This window comes from Zosterops lateralis (genome assembly GCF_965231275.1).
Source record: "Zosterops lateralis genome assembly, chromosome: 4".
Taxonomy (NCBI): domain Eukaryota; kingdom Metazoa; phylum Chordata; class Aves; order Passeriformes; family Zosteropidae; genus Zosterops; species Zosterops lateralis.
In genome coordinates, this window is record NC_139765.1 from 5,654,313 (window position 1) to 5,671,487 (window position 17,175).

The window sequence follows — 17,175 nt, forward strand, 5'->3', positions numbered from 1 at the left end:
CTTATCTTCATCTTTCAGTTTGTTCTCCCTGCTTCTTTTATCCCTTAGGATAAATTAATTTTGACTGTTTTTGTGAACAAATAAAGATCAGTGTCTTGTGGTTTTCATAACGAATCGCTTTGTGGTATGCCTTTGTCTGCACATCACAAATTCCAGTAGATAAGAAAACTGGATAAATATTTCATGTAAAAACAAAAAAAAATACCACAGAAAAGAGCTAATTAGCTGGATTGATATAAGTTGTTCTGTGACCTGTGAAAGTATGTTAGTCATAATGCTGTTCTTTATAAACACCATGCAAACTCATTCAGACGTGCTGGCAAGCTAGGAAAGGGCAATGTGAACAGCAAGGAGCACTCAAGATATTAGTAAAGGAAAAGTTAGAAGAAATATTTTTGTCTTAAAACAGTCCCTATCTAACTGGGTCCTCCCAAAAGCTGCTGACAGCACTATAGGCAGGGTGGGTGAGCAGCCTCCCAGAGTTATGAAACTGGAGTGGTGTGATTTGCTCTGCAGAGGGTGGAGTAAGAATGAGGGCAAGGCTTGAGGTGTAGTTTTCAAATGGTGCACTTGAGGTCATGGACTGACTGGCTCCAGTCAGATTATTGCCCTTCTGTCTGCAGACAAACCTCTTAATGGTACACCCCGCCTTTAGAATGTGCACAGAGGAAAAACAGAGCATCCACAGCGTGATGGAGAAGATTCAGCCACCCCCTTTTCCAGAGAGGACTCAGCAGTTTGGTCTCAGAATATAATTCTTTATTGAAGTCATAAAAATGAGGACTTTTCTGGAAGTGGAAGGGGAAGAGTGGTAATGTGTTTTCAGAGCAGAGAAGAGGAGTGTGTAAAGGTTCCCTGCACAACATCTGTGTGAGTGTTCCTGCCCGTTTGTATATTTTCCCCTTCATTTAGCAACCGGCAAAGTCAGGCTGTGCACAACATTTCCATCCTGGAAACCTCCTTTTAAGGCCAGGCAATCTGCCCTCCTGGAGCTCCTTCTTTCCTCCTCCTGGGAAGGGAGCCCTCGAGGCAGAGCCGTGGGCAGGAACTCTGCACTCCCGTGGAAGGCGTGGTGGCTTTGCCTCTCTGTGGCACCCACTGTCTCCAGCCTCTCCTGGGGAGATGTTCCTTGGAGAAGCCACAGTGTCCAAAATTTGAAAGGAAGAAAAATATAAACCATCATCTTTACTATCTCAAGCAACATGATCCCAATAATGACAATACTCCTGTCCATTTTTTTAAAGTGTATCTCTGGCTCTGACAGAGTTGGACTCACTTTCTCCTCTACAGTTTGACAGATTCCATAATTGCAGTGGGCTAATTGCAACCACAAGACTTCAGCCTTCTCCACTGCTGCACAATATCCCCAACCTCTCATTTCTACAAAAAAACATTATTTTGCTGTGCATTTTAAAGTAGTTTAAGTAAATTGGTGGTGTCTCGAGGTTATAATGGATTGGAAGTCCTGCATTTGTTGTCAGAGTGACTGATGGGGAAACATCATGTGCCAATAGTAAATGTGGTTTCTGGATATCATCTGCTTTAAAATGCTTGCACGTGCATGTAGACAAGTGCACACAGAAGAAAACTCTTTAAATCTTTCAGACTGGTGCTTCCCCTCTTTAATTCAGTAAAGCCTGGATCTTAGCCTGAAGCTGCTCTTTTGGAAATGTTACTGAAATCACCTCAAATTTGGAATTCAGAGTTACTCAGGACACAGAGTTAATGTTGGTAAGAAATTTCAGAGCAATTCCAGGCTCAGGAAAGACACACCTTAGGGTTCTTGGCAAATCCTGGCTGAGAGAGCAAGTGCAATAACCTGCAGAAGGCTCTAAACTATGCCTTGGCCCTGTCACATCTTTTGTTTCTCTCTGAATTTCCTCCATCCCTGTATTCCTATAATTTCACTCCACCTTTTGAGCACGTGCAAAGAAAATCCAAAAAAACAAAGCCAAACCTTAAGACACGGCATCTCTCCAAGAAAAGCAGTGATTAGGCTGAGAGGGGCAGTAGGTTCCAGAGGGCAGGGGGTTTGTTTTCAATTTAATTTGATATGCACGTTCACCAACACTCAGAGTTTCCCCCAAAACGTAACTTCAGGGGAAACACTAGTCAGCATTTCCCTGATTCAGGGAAGGACTTAGCTAAATGCACAGAACAGTTTTCCACTCACCACGGGCTCTAGATAGTGTCATGTTTAAGAAGACACCTCCCATCATTCCATGTCCATTAAAAAAGTGTTATTCAGATGAAAGCAAAGCCCAAAAAGCACCTAATTAATAACAGTAATTAACTAATTATTACAAATTAATACTGAATGATGCAATAAATAGATTTAATTACACTCACGGGTAAATACAATGTCAGCACCTTTGTGTGGAACGTGGCCAGCCCACAAGAGTTTTGAAATCACAGATTCCACACCAAAATTTTCAAGACACTTACTTCAGATGCCTTTTTGGGGGTAACCCAGGCTCAAGAGGAAGTCATGCAGAACACTTTTTTTTTTGCAGAACAAGGATGCCCTGGAGTTTTAAATCCAGGTACAAGTCTTGTATCCTGAATTTCCCATTACAAAATGAGGGGTCACCAGTTCAACTCTGGGAATCCCAGAACACTGGACTGTGAGTGTGTGTTGTTGGGTGTTTTAAACAGACATAGACATGTTGAGAGTTGTCTTTTGTTAGTCTGTAGGACACATCCATCCCATTTGAAGGCAGCTGCAAAGTTGCAAAGAATGAGTGCCTGTGTTTGGTAGGTTAAAAACTCTGCCTGTGGTTAATTCATGCCTAAGAGCTGAAAGCTCTAAAAGTGCTGGGTGGATCATTGTGGTTTTTCAAAATTAAGGTGTTTCATTCCCCATAGTTTCTCCTTCTTTGTGTGTCATCATTTTCAAAGCTTTTATGGCAGGCTTAAATTTAGAGTCCTTGTGGCTTTTTTGGGGCACCACCTTTTACCCTATGTGGTCACAATTTCATGCTTCCTGCCTCAAAAAGGCAATGCCAAGATGGGTGGGGATATTCTCGGTGAGGTAACCAAGGGATGGGCAAAATAGCATCACATATGATTTATTTTCCAGTTTCGGGGCAAGTACATCATCAGGAAGTGTGCTTAGATAGGTCACTTCATTCTGAAAGAATGGGCCAGAGTGAAGGGAAGACAGATGAATTTCATGGTCCCAGGGCTGGGAGGGAAGTCAGGGATAAATGGAGGTGTGAGTATAAATGAGAGAGAAAAAATACTGATTATTTCCTGGGAATCTTAATTGCACTATCTGACCTGTAATCATATTTACAGGCCACCAACATTTCCCAACCCTGGTGTCTAAAGTCAGCTTTCTAATTTTACAACAAGGTTGCTAAAGGAAGAAGGTCTGGGCTTTTAATAAATCAGCAGGAACTTCTGCCTGCTCAGCCCTCCAGGAAAGCAAACCATGTCTACAGGCAGACAGCTCTGATTATTTACTTTAGGAATCCAGCTTTTTGAAGAAGAGTCTCTGGCTCTCCTGTAGACAGTTTGTCAGTGCACAGAGCACATTTCTATGTGGGCCTAGCCCTGAAAAACAGTCTTCTAGTAAAGGATTGAGGAGACAACTGTTCTGTGAAGCTGCAAACCACTTTTTGACTGCAATGATCCTATGACTTCCTTCATGGCGTTGAATAGTTTCTATGCAAACTGCAAAATACTCTTTTTCCAATGATTGTGTGCTTCCTTAAATGTTGTATTGGTCACAATAGTATCTGTGAGAAGACTTTTTTCTTTGAGTTTTTTTGGAGTATCATCTCTTCCTGTACTTCCAGCCTTAGAAATGCCAGGATCTTCCAGCATGATCAGCATTGTGTTGGCTCAAGAGCAGGATTGGCATGTGAAGCCCTTTAACTGCTAAGAGGGAATGTAGAGTTCTCCTCTAAATTGATCTCTCTTCAAATATCCATTTGTTGTGGGGTTTTTAGGGTTTGTTTTGGCTGGAGCTTTTGTTGTGGTTTGTTTGTTTTGCTTTTACAGGATTTCCAAAATAGGAAAAGAAAAATTGTCATTAGAAAGGGCCTGTGTTCTAAAATGGTCTCTTACACTCTTTTAACACCAGTGGTTTTCCAGTTGTTATGTAGAACAGGAGAGTAGCATCTCCCTTTTAAAGGAATAGATGGGATATGTTTTTCACAGCGCTCTGAGGGATGAAAGCCTGAAAAGGGATTTGTATTATTGCTTCTTTTGTAAAGCAAAGTTCTGCCTTCATCAGTCATGCAAAACTAGGGGAGGAATGGGGGGTTTCACACATCAGGTTCTGTCCACAGTACAAATTAACTAAATGAACAACAGAAGGAAGAAACACAGTATTTTCTTTCTAAATGCAATTACCTTGTTGACTTGAGTTCAGCTCAGGGAAGCCCATTACTAATAAAACCTTGCCATGAATATCAAGCAGGTGTCCTAACCTGATACAGCTGTAACCTGGAGAGAGATTGCACTGAAGTGCCTCAGTGCTAAATAAGGTAAGAGGGAGAATAAAATATACAACAGGTACAAGGCAAGCCCAGTGGCTCAGGCTGAGAGATTCCACATACAAAATTCTAAGCTCATTATTGATAAAAACATGTTATTCTCCTCTCTGGATCTCTCTCTTGGTTTTTTCTTGTGTTCTGTGGCAAGTCCCTTTTTAATTGGATTCTTTGGCCCCTTCCAAAGGTCTCTTCAAACTCAGAGGTGAAAAAACCCTCCAGGCTGTAAACCTTTTTAATATTCACTTTTAGGTTGAGAGGAAGCTAATGTTTAATAAAAACTGCTTCTGGATGATGCTTATTTCTCTTGAGAGCTCCATATATACCAGCCCATCTAATAAAAATATAATGGAAACTACAATCAAATGGCAAATGAAGCTCAAGCTATGTAGAAAGAAATTTAAAATTCCAGTATTAAGCTTTTAAAAGTGGTCAAGTCAAGTGTTTTGTGCCAAGTGTTTTGGGCACATTTGTTTTTAGTGGCTCTGCTCAAGATTTCCAATATGCACCTAATTTTCATTGACTGCCACTTATCCCATCCCCACTCACAGAAAATGACCAACCACAATAGAGATCTCTTCTTAAAATCAAGCACACAGGTGTCTAAATTACTTTGGAAGCTCTGGCCATACATTCCAGCATTTTATTTTACCGATTTCTGCTCTTTGCCTTTCAACTTAGACTGCGAGACTCTGAAGAAAATATCACACTGTTGTTTTTGCTTGATCCAGTTCCCTGCACAATGTTAATTAATAAACAAAGCATGCAGAGAAAGGAATTAATTCCATTTAAAATATGCAGAATATTTGAGATTCAAAATATTTTTAATGGGGTTATGGAGGGGTATGTTTTACAATACATGGGGGTCAGCTGCAAAATAACAAAACGAGGGCCATATTTAGGTTTATTTTGTGGTTATGGTCAATGCTCCTTTCATTAAAGCTCCTTCCCTCTCCAGCCATCTCTCACATGAGGAGGAGACAGGAAAACCTGGACAATTACAGAATAGCAAAATCCAAAGGGAGTTTGGGAGACAGAGGGAAGAATAAACAGATAAAAATATCAGGTTTTGCCAAGAAAGCACCTGGAACAAATGTATTTCTCTATTATTGTGTGCTAAATGAGTTCACCTGAAGAATTGCCTGGAATTTGGTAGTGGCATTTCCTGAGGAACAGGTTTGAAATGAGCTTAATCACGACCAAGTGATACTTTGCTAATTTTTGAAAAGGCAGATAATTATCAGGCATTTCCACGGGCTGACAAAGGGGTGTGGGTTTGGAGGGGCTTGGAGTTTCTTTCAGTGTAAAAAAGTGAGGGAAAGGCTTGTGAGCCAGATGTTCCTTCTCAGATTACAGCAACCTGTGTGGTGTCCCTGTCCAGAACTGGGCTGGGCTGTCCCTGGGTGATGCCTCTGATTTACAGCATTACCAATTCTCTGTACAGCAGTGCTCTAGCTGGGCTCAGGCTCACCCTGCCCTGCTGAGTATCTGCAGCAGTGACCATGAGAGGGGCTCAAAGGGTTCTCTGTGCTAAGAGGAAACCCTTTTAGAAAACACTTGGGCTCTGCTATCCCAGCACAGTCCAGAGCCTGAGGCTTTTGCCAGCCTGGATTGCAGGTACTGTGCAGAAATCTCAGCTGGGTACTACAATAAATGGCAAAGACATTGAATGGAGCATCAAATGCAGGGTAACTACTGCAGCTTAAAATCCATTTTTCACAGTAGTTTGTTGTTTACATGTTACAGCCCCAAAGGAGGAACTACGCAAACAAGCAGGGAGGGGAAAAAAAATCAACTGAACATCTACAAGCAAGGCAGTCTGGTTTCCTTTGTTCTCTACATCAGTGCCCCTCTGAAGTGTCTCTGAAGAGAAGGACATTCCAGCTGCTCACTGCTGAAGTTCACATACAGAGCTACCATTCCAAGTGTTGGAAAGTCATCAATTTGTCTGCATTTTTTATATGGTCTCTGCTTATCTTTTAAGCTGCAGCCAGACCTTCAGAAGTTACCCAAGAGCTGGCACCTCCAGCATTGCTGTCAGCATTTGCAGTGAGCATTTACTCAAATGCTTCCCACTGGAGTTGCACTGTCTTAAAAAATTCAGTTTTCTTGGCTGCTTAGTGGTGGTCTGGGAAGTGTGGCTGGTGCTGGGTCTGTGTCCAGTGCTCTGACTGGAGGTAGCTTTGAAATTCAGCAGCAGACTTTTCCCAGGCCAAACCTTTTTATGGCCACTTGTTTTATCTTGTCAGTGCTTGTCCACATGGTACACTATTTATGAAGCGTTAAGATAAAAATCAAGCCTATAAACATATATTTCATTTGTAGGAGTGGTTTATTTTCCATGGATACGTTCACACAGACAATCTGGCTAGAGAGAGCCAGTTGTACACAGCTAATCAGTGTTGAAGCAACAGCTTTATTTCACAACTTGAGAGGAAAACAGCTGAGTTGTCAGCTTTGAGGGGAGAAAAGTCATCTAACTTTTAACTGCAAAATAACAATTTTTAAATTTTTTTTTTATTATTTTTTCTTGCTGCACATTAGAAATCATTGCCCAGACTTTTAAATCTCTATGTTGTCCTATTTTGAGGCACAAAACCCATTTATTTAACTACAGGATATCCTCAAGGGAGCAAGACTCATCCAGACTTTTTAGTATAGACCAGACTTTATTAATACAGATTCAAACTGACCAGTTATTGAACAGAAGAAAAGGCAAAAATACAAATAGCTGGGTTCTTGCTGCCTCTAAATAAAAGGCATGTACTTAAACATGGAATTAGGAATTTGCTTCCATACTTAAATATGAAATTAGCCTGTAGGAACCTACTTTAATGGGGGAAAATATGTCTAAATTTTTGCACATCAGGATTTAGACATCATTAGAAGTGACTGATTTATTCATAGGAATTATTTTTACAAGTTTCTTATCAACGTGTTGATGCTACTGATTGCCTGAAGTTCATATTCATCCATACAGACTGATTTTTTTATTTTTTTTCTAGGAAGGAAAAGGAATTTATCTTTAAGGAAGAGAGAGAAAGAGAGTTTACTGTTTTCTTTGTGATGAATTAATTTAATTATGCTCTGAAGGGACATGGGAAGGGTAGTTCTAGGTCAGATCAAACGTTCTCATAGGCCACTGACCAGTAACAGGTGCCTGGAGGAGACAGTCAGTACATAGCAAAAAAGTAGTGAAATTCCCCACAGCATTTTCCCAGCCTGCAGCAATATATCCCAGGGAATTTCCCAAGAAAGACAAATTTTTAGAAGCAAAGCTCTTCCTGGACTTCTCTTCCGTGTCTTTGTCGAATCACCTTTTGAACCTGTGCTGAATTTTAGCACCGAGTGTGTGTTGTTGCAATGGGTCTCACTCTGTGTGCTCTTTCTGTGCTGCAAACACAGCATTCCTGTTCATTTATTTCATTATTTCATTTCATTATTTCATTTCATTATTTCATTTCATTATTTCATTTCATTTCATGCCCCCTTGCTCTGGCATGGAGGGAGGCAGTGCCCAACCCCTCTCAAAGGCAGCAGGTTGAAGGAGGACTTATCCCAAACTGGCCAGTTCTTGCTCAACCCTTCAAACACCACCATGCTTTGAGAAAGGAGTCCCCTAAACAGGTCTGTGTTTTCAAAGACAGCAAGGAGTCCTGCTGACATCTGAGGTGCTCTGCATGGGGAGGCACATCTGGGGTATGAACCCAGCCAGAACAGGCCTTGACTTCACAGCTTGGGCCAACCAAAAGGAGCACTTAACTCCATAGAGGAATTTGGGTATTAATTTTCTACCCTTTTTCTGAAGACAACTATAAATGCCCTGGCAGAAATCCTTGCCTTTCTTCTGTAAGGACAAGATCTCCCTGCCCTGTTCTCTGCTGTAGTGCTCAGCCTCCCTGGTGCCTGTGACCTGTGTTACTCTATGTTATGTTAAGACAACATAATTTGAAGACAAAATATTGCATGAGCTTTGTCTAAGGACTACTGATGATTTCTGAACACAGATGATCCATAAAAGCACCAGAATTCTCATAAGAATGCAGTGACCAGGAGTTCCCACTCAGGCTGTAGTAGTAACAAAATGTCAGATTTTCATAAAGGCACTTTCAACCCAGCTCTCTAAAGAGGCCAAATGTCACATCTTGGCTCTACTCCTTCCAGCCCTCCATGTGCATCTCAAGACAAAACCTGGGAGGTACAGGACACCTCTGGAAACCCAGCTGTTTTCATTTCCTTGATGGAGGCTCAACTTTTGGATAGCTTTTGGATGGTTGTAACTGCTGAGCAGGTTTGGAAAAATGGCTCTTTGAACTTCTAAAGTTTCTACTAAAATGAGAGCTAAGTATCTGTAAAAATCCATGTATGTATTTAAAGTCTTAAAAAGGAAATAACATGACTTTCAAGTATTGCATGTTCTACAAAAACTACATCCTCAAATCTTACAAGAGTAATCTCTGCCTTGAAAGGTTTTTTCCTCTCTTGTGGTTGACCACACAGTTGCATGAACACAAGAAATGTGAGAGACCAAATGGGACTCAGTTTCACCATGACATGAAATCTGCACCACTGAAGAGTCTATGTGTTTGGATTCCTCTGTTAGGCACAGGTGAATAGAGCAGTTCAAAGTTTTCCAGGAAACGTTGTTCCTGCCCTTTTCTGGTGATATGAGCACTTTCCTGTTTTGAGTGGAAACAGTTATCATGGGATTACAGCAATCTTTTTCATAGCTGCCTCACACCCTGACTCCCAGTCATTCTGTACTGACCAGCATTTTCAAGCTTCCCTAAGCTTTTTTTTCCCCATGAACTTTTCCAACTGCAGTTCCCAGCTTTTTCCAGAAACTGTTATCATTAGTTCATAAGTGCATGACCTACTACACTTCTTTTATTCTAATAGTTCAGTTCCTGGTGTATGACAGTTTGATCCTTTGCTGCACTGGCAACATCCCAAATTCTCATCAAAAAGTTTGATGAATGCGTTCCTGTGCATTCCTATGATTGTGCCAAGACCATTCATGAAAATAATTGAAGAGATCAGTCCAAAAGCTAATCCTTTCACTACAGCACAGGAGTGTTTTTCCTTCCACCTCCAATGTGGAAATCCCTGTTGTGCATTTGTGACAGAGGCACATCTTTCTCTTGTTCCCAGCCCTGACAACAGTGTGCTACTTCCATGGCCCCACTGGAGAGACCCAAATTGACTTAGATTGTCCCTCAAGACAGATCAGAATGATGTTGTATATGGGCCAGATAACTTTTTCCCCATGGATTTACATTTGCTGGTCATCTGGTAAAGAAGAGTCCCCAGGTGAGAACAGGACAGATCTTTTTGTGTCTGCCTTGAAAACCTCCACAGTTTCAGCCTCTCTGGCTGAGCTTGTTCAGCTCTTCTTGCTTCTTCTCCTCCTTGTTTTCCAGGTGACTCTTTTCATCCATGTTCTGGTGACACACTGTTGAAAGTTAATGCCAAATGGGTGGTGCTGCCACTGTGTCTGAAGAACAGTGTTTTCTATCAGGTTATGTGCTATCCAGTCCTGAAGGTTTGTCCCATTCCAAGAAAACCAAGGAGATCCAAATTTCTCCAAATTCTTATCTCCAAATTTCTTGTCTCTCTGCCCAAAGTGAGGCTTTAAGCCACTCCTGGATCCAGCACACCACACTGAAAGGGGGAGCACAGCAAGCATGCCAATTTAGAAAATACCTGCAAATACTTTACTGTCTGCCTTTGTGCTCCATTCCCCCTCCTGCTTTTGGCACTGCAGCTCATGCAACTGGACTTACTGAAAAATATGGCAAAGTTCTTGTTCTGTTTTACACTTACTTTCCCTTTCCTCTTTTCCATTTATATGTCTGAGGAGCCTTTTGCCTCTTTTTTTAAGACAGTTGAATTTTCTGGAAGAAGTTGGCTGGGCAATTGTCACGATAGCCTCACAAATCTCCAGTTGTAAGACTGAGCTTTTCTTTGACAGATCTTTTCTGAAAATGTTTCCTTTCCCCATATTAGGAAGATCTCATTATTTTTGCAATCCTGTTTTGAGATAGGATTGGCTGTGAAATCCTTCTTCAAACATCAGTCTGACACACATTTTCCAGATAAATTTGTGTACCTTAATTCAAAGATAGCCTGAGTTTCCTCCACATTCAAATCCTAGAAATTCTCAGACTAATTTGTGTCACTTTTGCCTTAAGATCATTGAATATTTTCCTTTATTTTTTTTATAGTTTTATTGGTTTTTCAGTGTCCTGAGTTTAAGGTGGATTGAGTCATAAGCATTCTGGCTTTTCTGCACAGTTTGTCTTTCATTTCCTTAAGTACCTTCCAATCCCAGTTCAAAGAACACATCTCCTTTTGCCTCCTCCATGAGAGCTGCAGTGAAAAACACCTGTCAGGAAGCCCTGAAAGGAACTTCTGGTCTCTAATGTTATTGGTAGAATTTGTTCTCCAACATATTTATTCAAACAAATTGTTCTCCAACAATTTATTCGAGGTTGCAGTAATGTACAATGCTCAGAAATGTTTCTGTCTGGACTGGGATTCCACAGATCTTTTTTCACACCAAAATGCACCTGTAGCCCATTTTTTTTTTTTCCATTTGAAATGAGAGTAATCAGATAATGAGAGTTTTATCTCCTTTATCCACCTTCTCTGTCTGTGTTGATGTGCAGGATTACCAATGGTTTTATCATTAGATATATTTTTGGGGAACAGCAAAAACTGTGTTTGGTCACAGTCCCCATTCTAGCCATAGTCAGATTGGAATTTGGTTATTCCTTCAGTGATTTCCTGCACCAGATGTTCCAGTTTCTTCATTTTAAGATACATCCTGTCCTTTCTGTACCAAGTTTCATTTCTCCTGCCCATTGAAGGAATCCATCACTATCACCTGCCTGACTGCTGTTCTCATCCTTGTGCTCTGTCCATCAGTTCTCCCCTGTTCTTTCAGCTGCTCTAATGCCCTTTATTCTCTGTGCTGGGGACCAGGACCAGGTTTGGAGACCATACAGGTCTCCTCAAGCGCTTCCCTCTTGATTTATAAAAAGAAAGTAAATTCATAGAGGTTTTCTTTTCCATTGTCACAGACAGAAAATCACAGGTCAATTCCTCTTTCCTGTCCTTCTTTCCTCTACAGTATAATAAGAAATCCAACTAGAAAAGATGCCTTTTTGTATCTCATAACCCAAAGAATATTCCATCCAGACCTGAGTTAGTATTTGCAGAGGTCAGAAAGGGAAGTAGCAGTGTACTTGAATGAGTACAACTTACTCTTTTTTTAAAAAAACCTTTTTTGTAGAGTTACATTGAATTAAGATATAATCTTCTAGTTTGTTTGTAAATCATCTTTTTAGATCATTTTACAAAGCCATGGTGGCTGCTGATTCTGTGTAAAGGATTGCACAGCTTGTCTTTGCTTTTTTTGGGAAAGTCCTTCACTTAATTAGGCTGATCTTCAATAATTTGAGGAATGGAGAGCCAAACAAGCTGCCACATGTGCACCACAGTTGCTTTAAGTTCACACCTGAATTTACCTTATAATAGAAGCTTATCCCTCTGAACTCTCAGTGCCCTGTTGGGCATTTCAATGCACATCCTGGAAGGCCATTCAAATACTCTTGGGCTCTTGGAGCTATAGGAACACAGCTAGATCAATATTCATAGTCATTTTTAAATGGAATTATGTAGCAAGTTGGGTATCTGCCACTGGTGTCTCATTGATTTGTGTCTTTAGTACTTTAATGCATGTTTTTAACAGATTTTATAATGAGTAAAAAAAGTAAAAGCTCATTTGAAGACCTGAGAAGGTTTTGGTTTCAAACCCCTTTGCCCTGATCTTCTCTTTTATGTTTTTGGTTGTGGTTTTTTGCTTGTTTGTTTGTCATCTTGCCTGGGTATTGCAGCCAGTGGCTTTCAATTAACTTCTTTTACCCATCAGTTGCTGGCACCTAAAACAAAGGATATTTAATTTTGCTGAAATGTGAATGGCAATTTGCTAGGAATAAAAAAGTCAAAGTGAAGCAAAGGCTTTTCATCTCCCTGGCACATCAGCAATACTTTATAGATTCAATGGGTCTCTGCATTCAGTTGTCGAAATTGTACAATGAACATTATGATCTTTGTGACCCAAACAAACACTGAGGGCAATTTGCAGGGCTCTGGAACATGCAGGGAGCAGGTAGGCTGGCAGCCCCACTGGATGCAGGCAGCTTCTTAAAGCCTTGCTGTGCACCAGAGGGTCTGGGAGGTTTTTAAATTAAAGGAATGCATTCTACAGATGGTGTCAAAGGACTTAATCATAAGTGCAGTGCAGTCAGTAGAGAAACTCCTACTGCTTTCAGCAAGCTCTGAACCAGCCCTGCTCCCCGTATCAAAAGCCAATTTTAGATGATGTCACCCCATACAACAAAAAAATGTTAGTGGATTATATGGAGTGAGCTCAATCCAGCCTATGACTGCCATCAAAAAGTCTCTCATACTATGTCTTGAAACAAAAATCCCCACATGTGCAGGCATGCTCCTTGGACCTGAGCTATCCCTGTGAAAAGAAAAGTTTGAGAAATCTACACGAGCTTTCATTAAGAGAATTTCTCATGTACATTTGTACCAGCCAAGAAAAGTTGGAGAGGGAGGAAGACAGAAAAGGCAAAGAAATAAAAGGATGCTTGTGAAAATTGAATGGGAAAAAAAAAAAGCACTATTCAGTTTCAAATATCTCTATTTTCAATCCATAGTTTAGGTTTTTTTAAAAAATACTAGTGCCATGTTCAAGTATAAAAATACCTTAGACAGTGTGAAATTATTTTATTTACAAGTGTAAATATAAATATCTCATTGCATTAAATATTACCTTCCTGTGTTATTCCTAGTTGTTGTGAAAGGCAAAAGAATAAATGATAGTGTGGTCAGCTGAAAACAGGTTTGGGATAAGTATGAGAAGTTAACTGGATTATGAGTATTGAGAAGTTAACTGGATTAATTTTGAAACTACAGTACTAACTAAAAAACTGCCCTTAAAAACCCTGCAGTTTCTGTAGGAAAAAATATCTTGCCTTTGTACTGAAAAGTCTTTTAATATTCTTAATTTTACCTGAGAGAAATATGATGAATGAATTATAAAATGAATCACTATCATTGAGAATTCTTTCTCTTTTTTACAAAGCTGCAAAAGTTGATGATATTCCTGCATAAGAAGTCCAGAAAGAACCTGTTTTGAGCAACCTAATTTACACTCTATTCTCTTCCAGTTTCCTTTCATGTAGTAGAAAAATTATTAAATCTAATAGGAGCAGGCAAAACAATTCTTTTTATTATTCCCTTGATTTCTGTGGGATTTTACCAAGCACCGAATTCTTCTTGGAAAACCCCAAAACTTGATTAGGACATACTATAATTAAATTAATAACAATAATTTGATGATACATGTAGAGTACATCTGACAATGTTTATCCAAATATTTATTTGATAATGCCAAAAAAGAAGGCCTCTCATACCTCTTTGAATGTGAAGAGACTCTAAAAATGGGTGTAAATGAAACTGTCATGTAAACAAGAGTCAAAATTACCATTTGTAATACCTCATGTCTCACTTGAGCTTTCTGAGCAACTTCGTGAATTGCCTGGAAACTTTGGCTCAGCTGTACAAATAACAGGAAGAATCATCAGAATAAGAAGAATAACAGAGGGGGCTGTTAAGTCAGACTCTTGGGAAGAAGCGAAGTTTCATTTTTAGCTTTTTAGCTGTAAAGTTTCATTTCACGAGCCACTTCCTTTGAAGAGGCTTGGCACACCTTTTGCAAGGGATGGCTCCCTGTGTTTTAAGGGCAATGAATGAGGCAGGTAGTCAGGATCTATTCTTAGTAGCCACTCACTCAGAGACAAGAATGTGTTGGATTTTTTTTACCAGATTCAAAACCTCTTCTTTTAATCCAGAACTTGGGAAGTCAGGTTAAATTTGCTGTGTTTATTGTGCTTTGTTTTACTGCCAGAAGGTGCATCCTCTCTCTAATGTAACAGAGTGTTCAAGTGAAATAAAGCTTTTGAAAGTTCTTCAGAAATATTCATTGGCCATAGTAAAAATAGGCCCATGATCTGTGTTAGCCTTTTTTAAAATCCCACTGGTTTGTTGTTGTTGTTGAAACAGGTCTTGTTTTCCCCAGGAAACCCTTAACATCTCCCATTGATTTAGGGAGGACTCTTCAACATCCTTTTCTCCTGCTGCTCCCAGTGCTGCACATCTCTGCAGCCACAGCTCCTGTGGGGAGAGCTGGGTGTCACAGTCTGCTGCAAAAGTTTTCTAAGCCAGTGCTGGATGGTTTCCCTCACTCCAGACTGGTGCAGGCCTTTTCCTGAGCACAGTAATTCAGCAACTCTTCCTCTATAAGTGTAAATCCTTCCTCTGCTTCAATGTATTGACATGGCAGAGTCAGGGAGACAGTGAAATGGAGATGTGGCAGCTGATAGCACCAGGCAATCCTGCTGGCCTGGGAGAAATCCTGGCTCTTCTCCAGGAGCTGGGGAATCTGCTCTTAGCCTCCAGGAAGAGATCTGCTTGCTCCCATTCTGGTGTTTTAACACAAAGGAGGAGCATTTCCATGTGATGCATTCAGGTACAAGGCACTGCAGCTCTGAGCATCTCCGTGTTTCCTTCTTTTTAAACACCCACCAGCTGGATGAGTGAGAATCCCAGACCTTACCTGTGGTCGTGGTGAGGAGCTGGACTCTGTTCCTGGCTGGGACCTGCAGCCAGCATCACCCAGGGGGAGGTGCAGGTCCCTGTGTACGTGGCCATCCCAATTTCATCCCTGTTTGCAACAAGTGGAAATCTCAGCTGCTGCAGCAGCACTACTGATCTGTCAGCCAAGCTTCCAGGGACTTCAGCCTTCTCTGGAATCTGGGCCCTCCTCCATACTGTGGCTGTAAATTAACTTTTCTATCCAATCAACTGGCCAAGCAGGGCATTGTCCAGGTCTTGAACTCGGTCCCTGGCACAGCTCCCCGGGCTGGGAGAGGGATCACTGCACATCGCTGCTCTCCAGCTTCCTCTGGACTCCAGAGCGTTTCCAGATGGATGGAGGGCTGCCACAGTGCAGCAGGGAGGGATTGAGGGTGGGAGGGGAGCTCTGGAGCCCTCCCTGCCGCCCCAAAACACACCTCTGCCCTTAGCCTTGGCTGTTGCAGCTTTTCAAGAAGGGCAGCTTTCCATGAGGTTTAATTATGGGGCTGTGGGGGGCTTGTTTGATTTATTATTTGTTCTGTGTCAAATCAAATAGCCCCATCCTCCAAATCTGGGCCAGCAGCTCTCTAGAACTTTCTGATGCTCTGACAATTGCTAACAAGAGGCTGTGCTTTGTTGCCTTCTTTGCCTGCTGTGATGAACCCATGGACTGAGGGATACAAATATGAAGGCTCAGGGAAAGCTGAGTGACCTGTTTTGAGTTGGCAAATCTCAGCCTGCCTTCAGTTATTCCCTGTTGTGCTTGGACACATCCAGGACCCCAGGCATCACATTTGGATCATCTGGAGCATCCCCTGAGTGTATGAACACCAGGCTTTCTGAAATATAACTATTCTAATCAGATAATATTTATAGAACAGAAGGCCTTAGCAGGGTTCTTGCTGGGGTTTTTTTTCTGGGAACCAGCTAAATCACACTTCATTCATGAGTTCTAAGTTCTCTATAAAGTAAATTTCCTGTTCTTTATTCCTTTGATGGAACAAAATGGGATAGATTCTCAATTGCTGGGACTCATTTCAGCTCCACTCACTTCAGTGGAGTTTGCTTACCCCAGCTGAAATCCTGGCTTGCTGATCTCTGACTTTTACATATTTTGCTGAATTTCCTCTTTCCACTTCTACAGTTTTTCCTTCTAGACATATTTTCCAGCACTTTGCATCCTTCTCTCTCTATTAAAACAACCTTCATCATTTTCTTGTTTTCCCTTCCAGTCTCTCCCCACAGCTCTTAATTTTTACCTCCCTCCTTGTGGAGGGAGCCCAAAGTCTCTTTGGTGCATAGAAAAATGTTAAGAGAGGGTTTGGTGCAAGAGGGGCTTTATCAAAAGAGGCTTTATTGATCACATTGTATATGCAGGTGACATCATTGCACAAGAAAACTTGATTTTATACTTATATCCAGAATCTTATAAAATCTTCAGGTTTTGCCAGTATTTTCTGATGTTCTTGATTCCTTTTTTTTTCTTCTTCTTCCTTTAATAACAAAGGCTTTTCCCCCCTGTAGTTATTCATAACAGAAGTTGATGATGGTGTCCACAATAGTGTATTTTTTCCTGAAGTTAGTGCAGCTAAAGAGAAATATGTCAGATAGACAAGGACAGGAGATAGTTCTACTCCTTAAAACCATGATGTTCAGAAAACAACCAGAAGGGGAAACTTGGAAATATCAGCAGAAAAAATGACTTCAGGGGCAGTGGACAAGCTGATCTGTGGAATATCCTTGCCCAACACATGCCCTATATTGTAGTTTTACTTCTTGAAGTCCCCCTTGAATCAGATTCAATAATGTGACATAGATGAACTGAAGAAAGCAAGAGCAGGGACAGACAGACTCTCCCTCTCAGTCTCTGCAAAGGCAAAGCTTTCATCTGAGCCCAAAAGGAACCCCAAGTACACAGGAAAAATTTTTGCTGGAGAAATACCATTAAAATGAGCAAGATTAATAA

The 17,175-nt window shown here is 40.9% G+C and overlaps 1 protein-coding gene and 1 long non-coding RNA gene across 2 annotated transcripts in view; one reads left to right on the plus strand and one right to left on the minus strand.

Moving 5' to 3' along the window:
* Nucleotides 1–17,175, plus strand: part of LOC310908498 (potassium voltage-gated channel subfamily KQT member 1-like) — a 410,512-nt gene that overhangs the window by 310,374 nt on the left and 82,963 nt on the right. The window lies entirely within an intron of this gene.
* LOC310908502 lies at nt 9,267–15,372 on the minus strand. Its single transcript, XR_014589864.1, has 2 exons — nt 15,190–15,372; nt 9,267–10,868 (listed from the first exon to the last, which is right to left on the minus strand). It is a non-coding gene; the product is annotated as an uncharacterized lncRNA (long non-coding RNA).